General features: G+C 46.3%; 1 protein-coding gene across 2 annotated transcripts in view; it reads left to right on the top strand.

The window, feature by feature from the left end:
- The first annotated feature begins 16,172 nt into the window (after positions 1-16,172).
- Positions 16,173-20,460, top strand: part of JCAD (junctional cadherin 5 associated) — a 61,150-nt gene continuing 56,862 nt past the window's right edge. Inside the window, exon 1 of one of the 2 annotated variants that reach the window (XM_014880396.2) lies at positions 16,173-16,337. The gene's annotated coding sequence lies outside the window, so the exon portion shown is untranslated. The remainder of the gene's footprint in view (positions 16,338-20,460) is intronic. The other variant, XM_014880399.2, reaches the window with a different exon arrangement.

Here is a 20,460-nt window from a genome sequence, read left to right as displayed (position 1 = left end):
ATGCACAATGTTCTTTGCAAGGAGCCTGGCTGCCTGTCTCTAAGGCAGTCCACAGAGGTGAAGGACACTCTTTCACATTTCAATTGAACTGCATATATTGAAGGGCCTTTCAAATCCATCCCAATTGTCAAAGGCATTTTCTTTTCAGATAACCCAAGCTAATATAATGCAGCAGCCTCAGGCTGAATCCCAGCTGAGAGCAGAGTCAGGTCAGCTATGTTACTTCAGTTTATGATTGTCCCCGTAAGTCCTTCATGAAATAATACAACTGTAACTAAGGTAGTTTGTAGGTGACAATGCATGCTGATTTGTGAGGAAGGATTTTCGTGCTAAAGGGATGATATAGAAATCCTATCAGCAGGGAGGGTGCAAGAACACACCATTAGTCTGTCCCTGCAATCGGGGGGTTGGGTAGAGCTCGTTAGATATTGGCCCTTCATTAGGACTTGAGACCGTTCCCTACACACCAGTTTTTCTATCCCTCTGTCCAAAGTGACCAATAGTGGCACATTCCTTGAGAGATCCCCTGCCTGATGTGACCAGCAGCTCACAGGCAGGGGGTCCATGAGCCCTGTGGCCATATGGACAGCAAGAGCAAGATTTCTGCAACATCACATGCATGTAGCACATGGAAAAGGCAGTCAGTACCTTTGGTATAAAGCTCTGAATGATCTGGCCTGCTGTCTGATTAATTTTCTAGTTAATAGTAACAATTATAATTAATACTGGACTCATATTCATTATTTTTATTAGTAGAACAGAAAGCACAATACAGAAATGTTAATTATGCTCATTTTATATATAGTGAAAGGGAAGCAGAGATGGGTGGAATGCCTTCAATGTCACACTTCATTTTACTCTCTGATCTAGAAATAAAATTTGTTTTCAAAGACTTGGTCCAGCCTGATGGGGTTTTCTGAGTGCTTATGAGTGCTTCAATGACTTTCCTATTGCAGCACTTCCAGAAACTGAAGAAAACCACTTTTGGGCCAGGGTTAACCAGGGGAGCAGGTAGAGTGTCTCATGGCAGTGAACAGAGCAAGCCCTGCTCTCTGGATGTTTTGCAGGCCCTCCAATGACATGTCTTGTATTCTGAAATGAATTTCAGGTCTTTTCCTTTACTCATGTATGCCCTATGCCACTACCCAAACATAAACCACCACATACATTTTTTCTTTCATGTTCCCTTATGCTGTGGTAGCCTTGATATCCCCTACTCTGACCACACATTTAATTTCAAGATCCACTTTGTTTTTGCAGCCTCTTGACTCTTTCCCTGGCTCTTTTGTTTGAATTTGCTGTGTGTCCTCAGGTGTGTGTTCTGCAGCACCTCTCCAGTTGGTGTTTATGTTCATCCTGAGGCCATGAGCAGAGGGAGCCTTTAGGGAACTGCTCTTCTCTGTCCACTTGTACAACCCAAGACACTTGTCAAAGGTTGTCTGACACCTTGTATACCATCTCTGTAGCACTCAACATCACTGTCCCATATGCAATGGCATGAGCATTATGGGTTTTGTTGAGTTTGTGCAATGATGGCAAGACCACTGGAAAGCCTGTTGCCCTGGAGGGAATCAAGGATGATTAACTGTAAAGGTATATTTGTGTGTTTTTTTCAAACTGAGATTTCCTGTATTTCTCAGATTTGATTAGCTGAATTGTTTTATAGAGGAAAAAAAACCCAAATTTTCATTTCAGTGAAATAATACTTCTTATCCTCTGTATCAATGAGTGAGCTCCCACTTATCTTTTTGCCAGAACCAATATTTTTGCAAAATCTCTTTCAGACAATGTAATCCTGAAATACAACAAGTTTAAGCAATAATTTTGTAGCTGGATATTCCTTGATTCCCCTTGTATATCTAACTAGAAAAGAGAACTGGAGAGCAGCTGGGAGAACGTGGAGTAATTTCTGTATTAGCTATTAGCAGGCCAGAGATTTTTCCTACGGAAACTTGCCCATTTAAACAGAAAGCTGAGAGCACAGAGTTTTTTCCTACATCTTCCTCTGAAAGTGAAGTGAAATGTAGGCATTAGTGCTAAATCGTTTTCAATTTTTGTAATGGCTTAACATAAATAGCTTTTCCTACTCCAAGTCAGTACACTTGACAGCTGTTAAATACCACTCCTGCCAAAACAGGCCCTTGTCACTTCAGTCCTTATCCCAGTAAAACTCCCTGTTCCCAGCTGAATCATGAACTCATTCCATGGCTCTCTGTGATTCCTGCATATGGGCAGGCAGAGAAGCCTCTGCAGGGTGACACACTTGTGAGGAAAGTGGGGCAAGCAGGAGGGTGTGGGGTTGGCAGCACATCTGGCACGACTGAGCATCTGACCCACCTTCCACCCCTCCAGCCTTTGGCACCATCTGGTGTCACCCAAACGAAGACGTGCACCAGGGTGGAATGGCTCTTGGTCTGCAGGATTGGCTTCCCGACATGGACACCAGGTGCCTCCCAGCTCTCCCTGGCACAGGTTAACCATGGTGACAGCCACCTGAACCAGAGCAGCCAGGGCACCACCACCAGCTGTGGCTGCTGCTCCCTCCTGTTGCTACCTGAAGGACTCAGATGCCAGCAGAGTTGTGGCACCTCTGGAGAGAGGAGCCCTAAGGGCAGCTGCAGTCCCTGCTGTTCTTCAGTATTGAGTAACAAGGCATCAACCCACATTATTTTTAGGGGAGGGTCTGTCATCTCGCAGATGTAGTCTCCTCAGAGTGGGAAGCAGTCCTATAAAGCACACGAGAAAGATCCTTTTAGCATGTCCTGCGTTTCTGGGGTTGCTGCAGCCCCTTTCAGGTGTCATGCAGGAGTAGGTGACCCTGCCTCTGTGGCACCAGGCCTCTTTCCAAAACCACCTCTCCACGGGGTGAGATTACCAGCCTGGCTGGATGGAGCTGTCTCCTGAAGCCCTACAAACAGCACACATGTGTGTAATTTGCCCATTACACCAACAGCAAAAAGAAAACGCTGTTTGCTCCCTGCACTATTTTCCCCTGGTGTCCTCTCTATTATTTAGTTCTTTTTCCTCACAGTAGTCATTTTAGCAATTTCCCATCTCACACTGAAGTGAAGTCATTTTAAGACGGCTACCTCCTGTTTAAATTAGAAGGAGAAAGAAAGGGGAAAGAAAATATTTCTTGCTTTGCTTTGCTGTCAGTCCTCTAATATGAACAAGTAGAAACTATGTTTGTTGGAGAGAAGTCCCTTCACCATTCTGGCAGGAGTACCTTGCCTATAAAGGTACTGTCACTGCAAATCTGAGATACAGAATTGCAGGGCACTAGCATGAATGCAACTGCCAGGCCAAAAATACCTAGCTGCTACTCTTTCACCAAAGTTGTGGTGGTTATAAGATTTCAAACACAATATTTTCATTATATTGATATTTTCCAATACTGTGTTGAAATACATGGGTAGTTTAAAAAGCTGACCTTTTTAAGAGGAATTGTATTTTTCAAAACTATTGAAGGAAACACTTCTTTAGTGCAGGACAATAACCATGAAAACAAACAGCCACCCTGCAGTACAGCTGCAGCAGCAGACACCAGCCAGGACACACTCCCCAAGGGGCTGGGGATCCACAGGAAGGGATGCTCCTGCAGTGCCTATCACCTTTTTGTTCCTCAGATGTGACCAGTGGGACCACTTGTTTTTTGGCCCTCTTCCTCTGTCTGATCAGCCTGGCCACATCTGCTTCTAGACTGGCTAAATTTCTTGGGTTCTGTTTCTATTGGATTCTTTTTGTTTTTAATATCACTTCTAATGGACTTCTCTCTAGGAGATGGGAGAGTGGAAAAAATAACATGGATAATGTTCCAAGCATAGAGGAGAGAGTAAGAACAGCTTTACTGCCCTTGCTGGGGTAGCCCAGCTCAGCTAGGGGAGCAGGCACAGCCCTCACCATGACTGAACCAGGTGATTGCTCTGCTCTCACAGCTCCTCACCTGCTCAATGTTTGGAAACGGCTCAGAAGTTGGTTGGGATCACTAACACTGCTAATGAGTGGAGGTTCCCAGTTCTGGCTCTCAGGGCATTTCCCCAGCCCTGCCTGCCTCCAGGGAGCTCTGTGAGCAGCAGGAGGTGCTGGGCCATGGTGCCTTGGCCAGATTTGGATTTCAATTTGGCCAGGAAGAGGCACACTGAAGGTGCTGCATCCCAGTGCATGACAGCAGCTGTCTCCATCCATAGCTCCAAGCACTACCACGGCAACTAATTAGTGTTGTTTATTAGTGCTGCATTCCTCTAGCTGGGCATGCTGCAGATTGCAGCTGTTTTGGCCCTCCCTACAGCCCCAGGAAAAGCCCTGGAAGCAAATTGCCTTGCAGTGTGCTCTGTAGGTCAGCTAATCCTGCCCCTGCAGGACCAGAGTAGATGGCTGAGCTTCAAACAAGGAAACCTCATGCAAAAAAATTCATCTGTTCAAGGAAATGATTAAGGGGTTTCATCTTCTCCGCAGTGAGATACTTCTTGTTGTCTGGTGAGACCAGTCTTGCTGGGGATGCTGAAGCTGTAGAAGCTGAGAGTGATGCAGCCAAGTCTCCTCTCCAGTGCAGCCTGAGTGGGAGCTGGTGGTGTGAGCCCTTCATGCACCTTCCTGAGCCCCTCCCAGCCTGCAGCACAGACTCCCTAGCATGGCCAGCAGCTCACAGGGTGGCCTTGCCTTCACACCAGAGGCTGGGAGCCCAGCAGGCACCACTCATCACAGATACCCAGCAGTGAGCCTGATGAGAAACACCCCATGCCACCAGTGCACCACGAGCACCACGCTGGTCCAAAGATGAACAGCACATTAATGGCAACATCTGCTCACACTACATCTACTGCCAGCTCTTCTCTACACTGACCATCAGCTGAGCATGCAGGAGAAAATGCTCAGGAGAAATTAAAGAGCAATTTGGTTTTGTCTGACTGAAATGTGATAAAAGAGGATCCAACATACATGCTCCTGGTGAAAGGATGGGATTTTGGCTTTGTCTGAGTCAGGACTGACTTTCAGGAGACACCTACACAGGGTACTTGGGTGAGTGTAACCTCCTTGTCTCTGCTGGATGACTTGTGCTTCCTCACACACCTCTGCTATGTGCACTGCCCTCCAAGTGGGCTCCTGCCAAGTGCCCAGCAGAGCTCTCCCTGCACCAAGTGCCCAGCAGAGCTCTCCCTGCACCAAGTGCCCAGCAGTGTTCTCATTGCACCAAGTGCCCAGCAGAGCTCTCCCTGCACCCCTTCACTCCTGGAGCAGCCTCTCCCCTTGGCTCAGCCTGTGCTGCCCCTCCCAGCACAGCCAGTCCTGCAGCATCGTGCCAGTCTAGCCTGATGCTGACTTGTGATTGATAAATGTTGTTAATTGTAGTTCACACAAGTGCACATGCCCGGTTTCGAGAGCTTCCTAACAGGCAGATGAAGGTCTCACGAGCAATGGCAAGCTGAGGGGGGAGCTGAGAAAAATCATCCAACTGCTCTTTAATTTGCCTCCTGGATTTTTATCCCCTTAGTTTCATATGTTTGAGCTTTTATCCTCAAACAAGACAGCTACTAATATTTTCCTTAAATAAACTTTCACATAAGGCATTTTCACATAATCAGATTATTCCAGGAGCTGGAGTATTAGAGGAAAGCCAGAGCCTGTTGCATGAGGTGCAAACACAGAATCCCCTGAGCATCACGGATGGGAGAATTATCCTTCATTTTAAAGATTCACATTTTGATCCAGTTAGCCTCCTGAACATTTAGAAGCCCCTCCCGAATTTTATCAGAGCCTCAAGGGACCAGTGGTGGGAGAGCAGTGAAGGAGAACACACCATGACAGCACAAGACTGCAGCAGATGGAGAAGAGAAGCTGTGAAAAGAGCAGGGTCACTGAAAGGACAATGCTTGGATCCTGGCTGTGGCAGGGATTCTCTGTAGTTTGATGCTAAATTCCATGAACTTGGATTTTCCAGTGGTTTTGAGCAAGTATTGGTAAGACCACCAGCACCAGCCATATCACTCTCATCACTGTGCTGTGAACTTCTGAGGTAGCAGAGTCAGATGAAAGAGGCACAGGTCAAGAGTTGCTCTTTGAGTCATCAATCTGACAATGACATTGTGTGTCTTAAAGACAGCAATTTAAAACTTCACAGCTTTCTGTTCCTTTAAATGGAGCAAACAAAGTATTTAAGTTAAAAAGCCTGAAACTCAAGATTGGGTGACATATTGTAAAGCAATGCTATGATTAATCTCATATTGGTGGATGCTTAGGAAATTATACTAAAAAGGAGCTCTGATCTCCAGTTTCCTAAGTTCAGAAATTATTTTGTCTTCAGATTGATGCAGGCAACACTATGTTTCTTTTCCTTAAGAGGTGTGAAGGGACAGTAAAATGTAAATTGGGACTGTGAATGTCTAATTAATGCAATTTCTTCCCTTCCATTTTACTCATCATTTGAGTCTAAATGGGAGGAGCAGGAGCAGGTTTGCTTTCAGGCAGCTTGGTTTCCATGGGAGTTGGAGTTATTGATGAGTTCACATCATCACCACAAGAGCTGATGTGGACTGGCAATGGTCACATTCAGGGCACTGCCTGAGTTGATTATAAAGTGCACAGAGTTTTGCTGTCTTAATATTCCAAAACTGGTTGTGGTTCCTAGTGGAGGCTCCTCTTGGTTTAATTTACTTGTGAAAGCTGTGCCAGCCTGCAGTGCATAAACAGTGTCAGTGCATGGTGGGCCTAGATCCCATTGGATATTTTCTACCTGAATGTTTTCTTCAATTTGAAGATACCAATTGGCCAAAATGGGAATGTTCTTCAGGAATGTGTCAATTTTGACAGATTGCAGCAGTCAGGGGAGTTAAAACCCCTGTCATGGGGCTTCTTGCTACAAAGCCCCTCTGCACCAAAGGGCCCTAGAACTCCACAGCCCACACACCTGCAGGGCTGAAAACAGGATCTGATTTTGCCTAAGGGTCCCCTCCCCACTTTCCTCCAAGTAACCTTCCTAGGGAAGCTAGACTTCTGCAGGCAAACCAGGCAGGCATCTCTGCTTCCACACAACAGAGCTTTCCTAAGCTTGCTCAAATCTTACAACTTCTCCCGTAGTAGAAGTTTGTTTTTCTGATCTGCCTCAAAAAAGAATCTGTAAAAAAACTCTGTTTATAGGTCATTATGGAATATCAGCACACACAGATGCATGGGAATCATCAATGGTTAACTGCTTTGCTTCTGAAAATTCATAACAAATTCAACCATATCTCCTTCAAAGGAAGACAAACAAAATGGAATAGAAAAAATATAATGAGACCAAGGAGACAAATCTGAACAATAATGGAAAATGTGTGGGCCTGAATTTTGGCAGCACACTACCTTGCCTTCCTCTCCTTGGACATCCTTGGGCTAGGGCTCACTCACATCTGGCCAGGGGAGACACCAAGCAGCAGCAGGGGACACAGCCTGGCTTTGTGCCCAGAGAGCCAGTGGTGCTCTGGGAAGAAAGTGCCTGTGGTATCTCACTCATCTCCTGTGATATCTCACTCATCTCTTATGGCTGAGGACAGGGTGTGGTGTTTTTTTTCACCCCATCTGCAAACAGGGATCAGGATGCTGGCTAAGGCTGCTGCTGACCCTGCTGTGACAACGTCACATCTTCGGGAGCCTGGCCTAATTCGTCTCATTTGAGCTGCCAAGTAGTTCTCAGAGGGTAAGAGCTTCAAACTGCTCCTGTCTTCAATAGATTTGAAGAGATTTGCTAAAAGCAAAAGACTTTGTATCCAGGCTACTCCCTGCATACAGCCCAGAACAGCCTGACAGGGCTTTTTTTAGAGACCTGTAGAGAAATGCACTGCAAAGGAGATGGTAAGGAATGAAATCCAAGTGGATTGCTATTTAGTTTTAAAAACCCAGCTTCAAACTCAGAAGCATCCATACAAAGGGGTACCACAGGAAACTAAGAAATTTGCACCTTGGTTTTGCTCAGCTAAATGTTCATACTTCTGTTTTCATAGACACTTGTATGTGATGGGAAATGTCACTGCCACACTGTCCTTGTGCAGGGGTCCTCCCTGACTATGTCTGGTGGTGATTTGGCACCAAAAACTGGGATTGCAGTGGCAGTGAGGGGCAAGCACAGGAGTGCAGCTCTGGGCAATGTGAAGACTGGACACAGACATGGAACATGGATGCAGTTGTCAATTTTTTGGGATGCTTTCTTCATATTGAACGGACCAATACGAAGTAGGAGTGCCCAGATTAAGACCTGTGGCCTTCTGTGAATTTTCTGACTTGCTGCAGGCAGGTGAAAGCAGAGCAGACCATGGGGCTGACCCCGATTCCATCAGCAGCTGTCTCGGAATGAGCTCCCTGGCAGGCAGTGCCAATCCATCCACAGCACGGCCTCAGAGCAGGGTTTGGCTCAGAAAGTGCCAAATGCCCTGGCTTTAGAAGAAGCTACGGGCACTTACATCTTTCTACAATGCACTCAAGATTTCCAGAATACCACCTTGTCAGGCCTGCAAATTGTCTCTGAAGGATGGAGCTGGGAACTCATCTGCCACTCACTCATTACTCCCCTTAATTTTACCTTGCCTTCTTGTAATTTTTGTTGAGAATGGTCACTATGAGCTTTCTGGTCTTGGTGCACATCTGAGTCTGATTATCAGAACTTTGCCAAAAAGTTCTTTGCCTTATTTTTCTCCTTTGCCTCTGAACACTTGTGCACTGCCCATCAGTGCACATCCACAGTGTGAGGCTTGACTTTCTAGACTGCATACAGGAAGGAATGAGTTTTGGTCTGCTAGGGGCAGGGCAAAATTTGAGTACAATGACCTTTGCACCTTGAGTTCTAAGTTTCCACAGCTCAAAGGAGCAGTTCCAGCACCTGAGAAATCCTATGCTAAACATGATGTTTAGGAAAATAAAATTGCTATGGCCATAAAATTGAGAAAAGTTCAGTTTGCTCTGACCTTAAGTGCAGTTTCTCTCTACTTCCTGGGAACTCCTGGTGTTTTGCTCCTTCTGATGCTTACCCTAGAGAAAGCATGTTCATCCTTATTCACCTTCATTATTAAGAACCCAAAGAAGATTTACACTACCTTTTGGAAGCAATGTGCCTTCTAATCCTCCAAGTGTATACAGCAGAAATGGGTCCCAAACACTCAGGATCTTACAAGAGAAAATTGATTCAAGTGCACCAAAGAGGAATCTAACATAATGTTTTATTTCCCATTCCAGTGTCCTTCCTCTGTGCAGTTTACTTTTTAAAGTTTAATTCCTGTTGCCAACAGTGTGTATTTGTGTAACAGGGGAGCCAGATGTGTGCCAGAGGTTTGTGCCCTGCCATGAAAGACAGGTTAGGACACCTTACATGAGGGAGGTCTCACCACCTGCCTTCATGGTTGGAACAGAAAAGCCAGACAAAGGGCTGCAAGGAGAGATGGTTTATTTCAGTATATGGATGGGAATGGAGACAGAGAGGTGTGGAGATAAAATTTCCTAAGAACTTGGGGCTGCCAAGGGCAGGCAGGTTTTCAGAAGAGCTGAGCTTCCATTAGTAAGTAAAATAATGGGCTAATTTATCCAAAGAATTCTGGACAAGGGGAAATGAGATCTTTTGGGGATCTTGCCTCATATAGTTGCTACAATGACTTGGCTTTAGTGTGGAGTGTATGAAAATCCATCAAAGGTGATTTGCCAAAAGCGATGCAGGGAGTCTATGATACATCTGGGGATCAAATGCTCGTGTCTGAAAAAAAGTACATTATTCAGGCCTCTTACTTGTTTGGGAAGGACAAGATTTAGCTTTGGCTTAGCTGTCTTGCTTTAGAACAAGGGGAAAAAAGGGAGCTCGGAGCAGATTGTGCAGATCCTTTGTGACCAGGTTGGATGGGGCTCTGAGCTACCTGGACTAGTGATGGGTATCACTGCCCTCTGCAAGGGGTTTGGGGCTAGATGATTTTTAAGGCCCCTTCCAACCCAAACCAATCTATGGTTCTGTGATTCTTTCTAAGAGGAGATGTTGTCAGGGTTGATATGACTGTAACAAGGTAGAGGCAGCCCCACACCACTCTGTCCACCCTGGACAGTGCAAAGGGCTTTGTGGCTCCGTTCAGTTTTAGAACTTCCATGCACATTTCATAATTTCTGAGCAAATTCCTTGGGGCTGCTAGGTGAGATGAAGGCTTGGAGAATGTCTGTGAGCAGGTCAGTGAAGCATCTTACCTCAAGTCTTGTAATATCATGTAACTTGTGGAAAACAAACACAAAGCTGGAGCACTGCTCTGCAGAGAGTGCAAGGGGTGAGCAGTGGGGTGGTGCCACACCTTCTGCCTTTTTATTCATAAATATCTCTGGCTCAGCATTTCCTTCAGACAGGCTTTCACACTGCATCCTGGACAGCCACGTGGCTAGTTGTGACAGAAGTAATTGCAGGTAAGTAGCTGAAGGCAAGATGCAAAAACAGAGGATTTCTTAAAGATGCAGCTGCAGTTCTGGATACATTAAAAAGAGGCTTTTCCCCCTCCCACCCTGCCTTGCTGAAATCTGCAAGAGCTGTGACATGAAAATAGCAAAGAGCCACTGAGGCCATGGGACAGGACTCCAGTTTCTGTCAGACTCACCCTTGTTTTCATTAACAGCAATTACTCCTTTTCCCAGGGGAGCAGCCATCAGGCCAGACCCACTCCATTCCAGGTGGCTGATTTTGCAATTTACTTTCATGGCATAGAGTGAAAAACCAAAGTGACCACGAGATATTGGCTGTGTGATGGCATCTTCCAATTAACATGGCTCATTTTGCAGTCCATGGTATTGGGGCCTGGCAGAGGTCCCTGGGCTCCTGCAGTCAGAGGTGTGAGAGAAACAAGAAAACCACTGCTATTACCTAACAAGAGCCATCACACCGTTCTCTGAGTACCAGTCTTTTCTTAAGTTTAGGAGAGAGCTCTGCTGTTTTCCTCATTAGCCTCTATTTTCAGGACTTCTGAAACCCTATGTTCCTTTCCTCTCAGCCTACGTTTTCTCTGTTTTCTCCAAGTGCCCTGACACCTCCATCTGAACAAGGACCTCTGACCTCTGTTACTTGCTTCTGTCTCATTGAATGCACCAGCTAAACCAGGGACTTCATCCTGACATCTTGCAGCTGGACCCCATTGTGGGCTTCTCCAGCTGTATCCCAGTGTGGGGCTGTAGGGACACAGCTGCCTCACCATGGTCTGCACCACAGCTTCAGGAGAAACTGCTCCAGCACCTGCAGCCCCTCCTTCTCCTCCTTCATCACTGCCCTTGGTGTCTGCAGAGTTGTTCCTCTCACATTCTCTCTCCTCTGTCATTGCAGGCAGCTTTTCCCCTTCTTAAATAATGTTATCCCAGGGGTGCTACCTGTTGTCACTGATGGGTCCGTGGCCAGTGGCAGATCTGTCTTGGAGTCATTTATTCCTTTGCTCCTTTGCAGAGTCCTGCAGTTCCCTGTGACCCAGCACTGCAGGGTGAGCAGAGCCTGCACCATCTCAGGTAGTTTATGATAAACTTTAGGGTTTGTCCAAAACTCACATACTAACACTCAGCACAACTTCAGAGGTTTCTACCTTGTGAAATGAAGTTGCTTGTTGAAGCAGGCTAGGCTGTGAAACTGAAACCCTCCTCCACAAGTATTCATTCCAGAAGGAGATTGATTTGAAGTTGTTCATCATTCCAGAGCCATGGCAGAGCCTGCAGGGCCTGGATGTGGGGCTCAGCCCACACCAGCACATCCCTGTCCTTCCTCAGCACACCTGGATCTCCTGGGGCCAGGCTGGGGGTACCCTGGACCTGTCACCACCCCATGGGTGCCTGGGGCTGTCCCCACATAATCCTGAGTGAGGGTCAGGGTCTGAACACCATTGACCAGGAGATCCTTCTTGGTGGGTTGGGAGCAACTTCCTCATGAAGGGGGTGAGACCTGCTGGGTTTGGAATGGGGAAGCAATGCCCACATAGGGTCAAAGGCTGCCAGAGCCCTCCAGTGCCAGTCAACAGGGCCTGGAAGCCACCCTCTTCCCCTTGGGCTTGTAACAAAGGTGCACACACTTCCTTTAAGAGGAAGCTCTTTGGTGGAATTGCCTGGATTAACCTGCAATTAACTGTAAATTTGTTCAATTTTAGCTTGTCACATCATTTGGTGTTTTATGTTTACTGATGGTTGTGATTGGTTAATTTTAGAAATAGAACAGAACAGAAGCAAGCATTGCAATCTAGAAAGAAAATAATTCAGATGCATGAACTTAAAATCACTTTTCCCCACACTATTTCTCTTGTTTTTAGTTTTGACATCTATCATAGTTTTGTGTCTTATTGTGCTTGATAGGGTGAGGGGCTGGTTCAGGGCCTCAGTTCATGGAGTACTTTGACTAAAGAAAACATTTTCTTTCTTTTATAATGGAAGTACCAGATGTCAAAATTGTAGAGCAGAAGTGTGAAAATGTGGTCTGTTACCATTCCCAATGGGCTCCTTTTCCCAAAAGCTTGTGTTTTCTAGATCAAACACGAAGTTTTGTGTGAATCTCAATGGAACATCTTTTAACAGAGTGGATCAGCAATATAACTTCTAGAAGCAGTTCCCCAATTGAAAAGAAATAGAAACATTTCACTTCCAGTTTTCAGTTCACTATATAAGAAAGGGAGAAAACATGCAAAATAGATGAGCAGCTACTCAAGTTTCTTTAACATGTAATTTCCCATCAACAATGTCCATTATGAATTCTTCCTCCCATTATCTCAGTAGGAGTGGCCAGTGTAGGAGTTCTTGATGGTGCAAAATTTTACTTTATTGTACAGTTCATTGTGCTTCACATTTCCTTTCGTTTGTTCTCAAGTCATACAAATGCTGACTGAAGTGCAAAACTGAATCCCTAAGTAAGTCAAGCTCGGGCTGTGTTTTATTCTGCAGGCCTTAATGGGAGGCAGGTGAGCACTGCAGCTTCCCGACCTCAGCCAGTGTGATTGCAGTGCAGAAATATCCAGCACTGCAAGGGGCTGCTGAAAGGGAATGCTCCTCTCACAGGCCAGGAATGATTTGTTGCTGTTTATGCTTGGGAAACAGCCATTCCAGCTTGGATCCATAATGAAGAGAGAAAGGGAACCAGAGCTGCCTTTGTTTAGGAGGGCAGTGTGTCCATGGTCTGTCCTGCAGCAGATACATCAGGCAGGGAGCAGGTCTGAGCTGCCTCAAGGCACAGGGGGAAAATACAAAACTTCACCAATAAGCAGGTGTTTGACCTCCAAATGCTGGATGCTGTGTCGGTCTAACTCTGGTAAAGGTTTCAGACTGAAATATTGGGGTTTTTTGCAAAATAATGTGAACTTGAAGGAACTGGTGATGAATTTGTGTTCAGTTTGTTGATTTGTCTAGGACAACAAAGGAAACAAACACTAAACCCATCTCTCTGTTAGTACTTTTGTCCACATCCCAAAGAAACAGGAGTTATGTGGAATGCTGAAATGCCTTGCCTTGACATTTCTGAAATTAAACTCTAAATTTCCTCTATGTTTGTTTTTAAAGTGCTGTTTCTTTGTAAATTGAGCACAGGCTGACCTAAGAGGGAAGCTAGAAAAACCAAATCATGCATTAGGATCAAAAGCTTTCACCTAATTCAAAATTATTTTTGCTTTCCCTCCTCCTTTGTGTTTTTGGTTTCTCTGGAAAAATGGACTCTTTTCAGGTCAACCTGCAGAGCAAAGTCTGCTGGCCTCTCGTCCTCCTGCTGTTTCCTATTGAACCAGCTAAATGAAAATGAAAAATAAATCCATCTGCAGCAGAGGAACTTTCTGTGTGCACACAAAATCCCCCATCCAGGTGCAACAGGGACCACAAGAGAAGTCGTCTCTGGCAGACTGCAGCATTGTGGTGCAGTGCTCTGGTCCCTGACACTCCAGTATCTGCAAACTGAGAGACCTGGGCTCTTCCCACTGGAGCTCCCTCCCTGTCCCTGCCCTGTGAGCATTTCTCATGCCTGCTTTCCTTGTGGGGTCCCATGCAGGGTGAGGTAGAGCCTGTAGCTGGAAAACATCAGTGAAATTGATGTTATGACAATTACAGCCAAGGAAAGCCAGCTTGGGTGGAGTGAGCTGCTCGAGTCGTGGAAGCAGAAGTTGGTTCAGGTAAGGTGATGGGAGGTTTGGGGACATTTTGTGTCTAGCTCAGGTGCACATCTCCACCTGTGGCACAGATACTTGGGATCTGTTCTGGTTTCAGCTGGGATAGAGTTAGTTTTCTTCCTAATAGAGGGTACAGTGCTGTGTTTTGGATTTAGTATCAGAATAATGTTGATAACACACTGATGTTAGAGTGGTTGCTGAGCAGTGCATGTACTAAGTCAAGGGCTTTTCAGTTTCTCATGCACGAGAAGCTGGGAGAACCAGGCTGGGACAGCTGACCTGAACTGGCCAAAGGGATGTTCCATACCACAGGATGTCATGCTCAGTGTATAAACTGCAGAGAGTTGGCTGGTAGGGGTCAATCACCGGCAGGTGGTGAGCAATTGTATAGGGCATTTTTCCTGTTATTACTATTTTTTAAAAGAAAAATTTAGTTCAGTTATTAGACTGGCCTTAACTCACAGATTTTGCCCTTTTCTGCTTCTTCTCCCCACCCCACTGGGGAGGCTGTGGGGAGGGAGTGAGCAGCTGCTTAGTACTTAGTTGGGGCTAAACCACAACAGGTTACCAATTTGGTCCACAAAACCCCAAGCTCAGGGGAGCCAGGCTGAGCCATGCATCAGGGGAAGCTCAGAGAGCTCAGTCTAAGCTCTGAGCAGCAGGCTGGCATCTCTGGAGATGCCTCAGCCCACCTGGGGAGCCTGCAAGCTGAACTGGGTGACAGACTCTGAGCCACTGCTGGTTGTTGAAGACACCAGACCTGCACAGAAAGAGCTCTCTGAGCTGTGTCTGGGTGACCCAACAAGCTGAATCCCCACGATTCCAGCCAGCACCCACGAGCTGGGCTGCTCCTGAGGGACAGGAGCCAGCCAGGCTGCTGCTGGATGCTCTGCTGCCTTCCTCCTGCACAGCAGGGTCCCTCATCCTCCCCATCCTCCCCATCCTCCCCATCCTCCCCATCCTCCCCATCCTCCAGGCCTGCCTGGGAGGTCTGCCCGTGTTTTTCAGAAGGGATGATTACATCTGCAAAGCACCCGGCAGCGCTTTGGGATGAAGAGCGTTATGTAAGTGTAAGATAATGTTATTTATAGAGCCAGGTTTTATCCAAAATGGAATTAAACTTGTGTTCCTGAAGCTTTTGCTGTCAAAGACAAATTGGAATTTTTCCACTAGTCTCTAGTGCTTTGCATTCAAATTGTTTTTCTCAGTTCATCCCAAAGTTTAAGAATGTGTTTTATTTTCAAATTATACATCTCAGAAAGTGAGGAAATATCTTTTCCATCAGCTCTGAGGTGACCATGTAAGCCTGGGCAGTGGCCATGGAAGCCTAGGCTGTAGGCAAGCTTTGCAATCCCATCAGCTGTGACACTAAAGTACCAGGAAACGAAGGCAGAGTTTAAGCTGGGTTAAACAATAAAACCATAAACAATTGTCCTAGGCACAATATTTGCCTGCATTTAACACTCTCCGTAGCGATCCATGAGCTGCAGGAGGGTATCCAGCTCACATCCCTGTTGGAGGTGGCACTAGTTCAGTGGGTTAATGTTTGTGCTCCTGCAGAACTACAGACCCCGTGACCTTTTAAAATCATGCATTATTAACTTAGAGAGCTTTACTTGCTCTTTTGAAATATTAGATTCAAATCCCTCATATCTGTGCTTTTTATAAGCCATGAAAATGCAAATTTCTGGGATGCCTCCTGAAATCCATGCTAACAGGTGTTAGGAATATCGTTTTATGAGGTACAGCACCTTGCATAGGTTAGTTTGTGCAGTTCATCTGCTACCCCTCACTTGTCATAGTATCTAGCATGAAATTCCACACATGCCTTTTATTTAGGAAAGAACACAAAAGTATGTTATCTTATTCCTCTGGAATTTTCCACAGTTATTTAGCATGTTAGTTTAAGCATAATTGGTTAGTGGGCTCTTGAAATCTATATCTTAGCTGTACTTATTTACATCAGGCTAAAAGTGGTTCATTTCAGTTGAGGTAAATGTGAAGCATTAGATTGCAAACGTACCTAATCCATCTCTCCTCCCCCATGACTAGAAATCCTGTGGTTAAAATAACACAGCCTCTATTCAGAGCACAAACTTAGAGCTGCGAGCAGGAGCAGGCTTGGGATTTAAACAACTCTCAGCAGATGAGTCTGTTCAAGGGTCTTTCTCGGGTTTGTTTTTCATCCTACTTTTGATCCATGAGAGGAAGCCAGGCTCTCTCCTCTGGGCAAGCAAGGTAAAGATTTTCTGCATTCTATACACGGTTGCATGTGCTTGTAAAGGAGCTTATAAACATGATTGCAGAAAGGCTGTTGCAAAAGCAATTGTAGAAATGTTGCTGTTATAGAAGAAGAAGCATTTGGCTTCACAATCTTGAAATGTTAGTCTGGTCTTCTGGCTATTTCCACGCGACAGTGAAATGATGAAATGATAAATCTTGCACAGAGAAGCAAGGAGCAGGGATTCTCCATCACACATCAGAGAAGCTGAGCATGTAGGAAATAGCAAACCCGGGTATTACCGTGATCTAGCCAGACTACAGCAGAATTGGCATTTTGCTTACTGCCAGGTAAGGTCCCTCCTGGGTCTGTCCAGCTGCTGCACTGCCCTTTGGGAGGCTGAGGCTGTGCTGGAGGATGGCACTGACTGTTTACAGAGTATATGCTAATGCTGCTCCGGCGTGACTCCTACAGTGACAGCGGAGCCCTGCTTGCAGGAATGTTTGGATGCGGCGTGCCAGATAATTAACTGCCTTTATTTGCTCTTACTGCTTTCCAAGTCACAGGGGATGTAGGAAAGCATCATCTTTCCTTGAATCCTTATTTTATTTGAAATCCAGGAAACAAGCGTGATGTCTGTGCTAATGCCCGCGGAACTGCACTCCCAGTGCCAGAGCCTGTTAACTCTCCCAGCCCCGCGCTGTCTTTCGCAGGGGAACCTGAGCATCACATCAGCCCTCCTGCACCACGATGGTCAAAAGCAGAGGGTGGCACTGCTGGGGAATATGGAAACACCGCTCCTCACACTTCTGTTTAATTTAAAACCATGCTGCCCCTCCGTGCCCCAAGGCATGGGGCACTTATGATTGCGTTGTGGGGGCACTTACCCTCCCTTCCATCGGGGTAGCACGAACAAATGCTGCTCCAGGTGCTACTTTCCAGTGCTGGAGAAAGTCTTGGTTTGCACACAGAGATGCTCACCTTCCCCTTCCTCTGCTTTCCACCCCTTTTTGCCTTCCCTGAGCAAGACAGGCTGGTTTCACATTGCCCTGTGTGCAGTCACTGGCCTCCCCGGTGCCCATGTCCCACAGCCATGTCACTCCCCATGGCAGGATGCTCTCCTCTTCTGCTGGGTCAGAGGAAAGAGGACTCTGCACGCCAGGTCCAGATTTCTGACAGGAAAAGGTGCCCTCATCCCTTGAGGCAACAGTGCTGCTTTGTCCTGGGGGAGAAATGCAGCTTTATCACTCGGGTGCCCGGCACAGGGAGGGACAGCAGGGCTGCAAGGAATACAAACACAGCGCTTTTCCTGATTCCCTGAACACACCGCGGCAGAGAGGCAGCTCAGAGGAGAGAGAACATGTGCAAAACAAAGAAATGCGGTCAGGCAGGAACTATAAAATTCCAATATAGAAAGTGGAGCTGATGTCATTTTAACGTCCTAAACAGTGCCAAGAATTCTAAGCTCCGTATCAAGATTCAGTGCAAAACCCCCACAAACTCACAACTTGTTCTTGTGGAAAAATTAACTTTTATGGAAAATATGCATGGGAACATGCCAGAGGAGTGTGTTGTTTTATTTATTTTATTAATTTTGAATACATTAGTTCAGAGAGCAATCCCTTTTTAGCATCAGCTGCCTCTATCCAAGAAGCCGAACCTCGCATACACAGCTCACAAATACTGGAGGCGAGGGAGCTGTATTTTTCTGTATCATCAGTTGTTGGACGGAAAGAGCTGTTCGAGTAGGAAGGGGTGTGGGAAGGCTCAGTGGGATGACTGACTTAAAGCTTTTTTCCTGGTGACATATCTGAATTGTGATCAGATGCACCTGAATGGAGCAGCATCATCAGCTATTCTAATTCTGAGTGCGTCAGAGGTGGGATCTCGTGCAGCTCCTGTGATAAAGGTTACTCATCTCTGTCCTGCCACAGGACCGCCTTCGCTGCTGCTTGTAACTTTGTCAGACTTGAAAAGTTTGGACTGAGCTCTTCCAACTTGATTGTCTGCCTTGGGCTAAGTTCTTTTCTGGAAAATTTCAGCCAAAACTGTCCAGCCAGTTTTGTCCATTCCAAGAATAAGCATAGGGAAAAAGGAATTGTTGTCCAATTGGAAAAAAAAGAAAGGAAGAAACGGAAGGGGGGAACCTGGTGATCCTTTCTTTGGATAGTTCTTATCCCTCTGTGCTCTGGAGTTGAGATCTGAAATTTGGCAGCTTTCTGTTAGGAATGTGATTTTTTTTTTAACTTTGTAAATCTCCTCCAATTTGGCTTAGTGATAGCCTTTGAAGGGAGAAAATAGCAACTTCTTAGGGATGTGCTAAGGCTGAGCAGTCAAAATCTGCTGAGATTCCTCCCCATGTGAGTGAGCTCAGTCCAGCATTGCAGCAGCTCTCGGTGCTGACCCCAATGCTCCTGTGCAAACAGTGCTACCAAGTTCCTGCAAATCCTTGTTCTTCCTCACAGCACGACAGCAACCCAGGTCCTCACTCTACAATCCAAGAGTTATCCCAGCTCAAGGAGCAGGATGAGGATAGGCTCTTCACACAACGCTGCTCAGGGCAGAGCTGATGGTCAGTGGAAAGGCAGGCAGGGAACAACACTCTGATTCCTTCCTGTCACAGCCTGGTGGCAGACAGGGACCCGGGCAATGCTGGGCTAAGCAAAGATTTGGTACTCAGATGCTAAAGCTGGAGGGTTACATGGGAATGGGATGAGGAGTGCATGGTACAAATGAGGAGTCAGGGGGCTTGGGAGCAGGTCAGAAAGGTTTGTATCAAGGTGTGAGCCATTGGGAGAGTCCAGACACACCAGACCTTGATATGAAACCTCAGCTGCCCCATCCTTGGTCTCTTTTTCACAATATGAGTGTGACCTCAGAATTGGCTTCAGTCCCATTCTCCCTGCAGGGTCTTCTGTGTCAGGTCTTGCTGAAGCTCTTCCCAGTCTGCAGCCAGTGGCTGTGGGGTGCCCCACTGCCTGCATGTGCCATAAGACCCTGCTTCTGATGTCAGCTGCTGGGATGGAGCTGGTGGGAGCCCTGCCTCGGGCATGTGCAGTGTGCCTGATGAGGGGCACTCCTGCACAGCCCCATGTCTGTTGGTCACCCCCTGGGGACAGCTGGGAGGAGTGACCAAGATCCTGATAAACTGGTGCCTGATGCAGTCAAGCTCTTGCTTACATGCCTGTCTCTGTTTCCATTTTATTCAAATGGCTAAAGAACTACCTCCCTTGACAGAGGTACTAGAGCTCAAGGACACATGTGAAGAACCCAGGCACTACAGGGCAATGCGTCCTTGTAGTTCCAAGTTTTGGGCAAATCAGTCATTTTTATTGAAGAGAACTTGAGGAGAAAATAAAGCCTAGGACTACACTGAACTCTAAGGGAAAAACAAAATTCTATATATCTCCAGTGAAAAAAAGTCCATCTGGTACCATGGGATAAAGCTGAGACCTCTGAAAAAATACTGTGTGCTCATCTAATTAACAATTGTACCCTAACACATAGCACAAAGGAGGCCTAATTCTGGCATCTCTTGCCTCATGGATTTTTCAGTCATAACAGTATTCTTATAACCTATTTTTGCATGCAATGCATATGCAACATTGGAGACAGATGGCAAAATCTCAGTGTTCATTGTGATGTGATTTCCACATTGAAAGGTAGGGAGCTGCAGTTTGCTTGTTTCCACTCCTGCTGGAGTGGCAGGGAGAGGTGGTTTACTTCACATCTTTTATGACTATAGACTATGGAGCAGCCTTGGACACACCCTCCTTCCACAGAGACAGGCAATGAAGTTCCATCATCTTCAGCAGCTCCTGGGAGCCCCATGCGCACACCAGGAGCCAGCTCTGTGAGACTGTGTAGAAACAAAGAACAGAAGGCCAGGAGCTGTGAGAACAGTGAGGGAAGATCAGAGCTGCCTACAGACAGCTCAGAGAGAGGAAAGAGCACTAAGAAGCTGTGAGACAGTGTTGGCCAGTGCTGCAGGCAGTGCTTGCTGCACACTGACAGCCTTGCCTTAGTCAAGGATGTCACAACCAGGAGTTTTAAGCAGGGATTTGCAGGAGAACTGAAACAGAAAAGCAAAAGGAGTGGTGGATACTTATGGGCGTCTGCTCCAAGGGTCATGGTAGAAAA

The sequence above is a fragment of the Sturnus vulgaris genome, chromosome 1 (genome assembly GCF_052056855.1).
Source record: "Sturnus vulgaris isolate bStuVul1 chromosome 1, bStuVul1.hap1, whole genome shotgun sequence".
NCBI lineage: Eukaryota > Metazoa > Chordata > Aves > Passeriformes > Sturnidae > Sturnus > Sturnus vulgaris.
The sequence above is the reverse complement of the archived record's forward strand: the minus strand, read 5'-3'. Positions and strand labels throughout refer to the sequence as shown.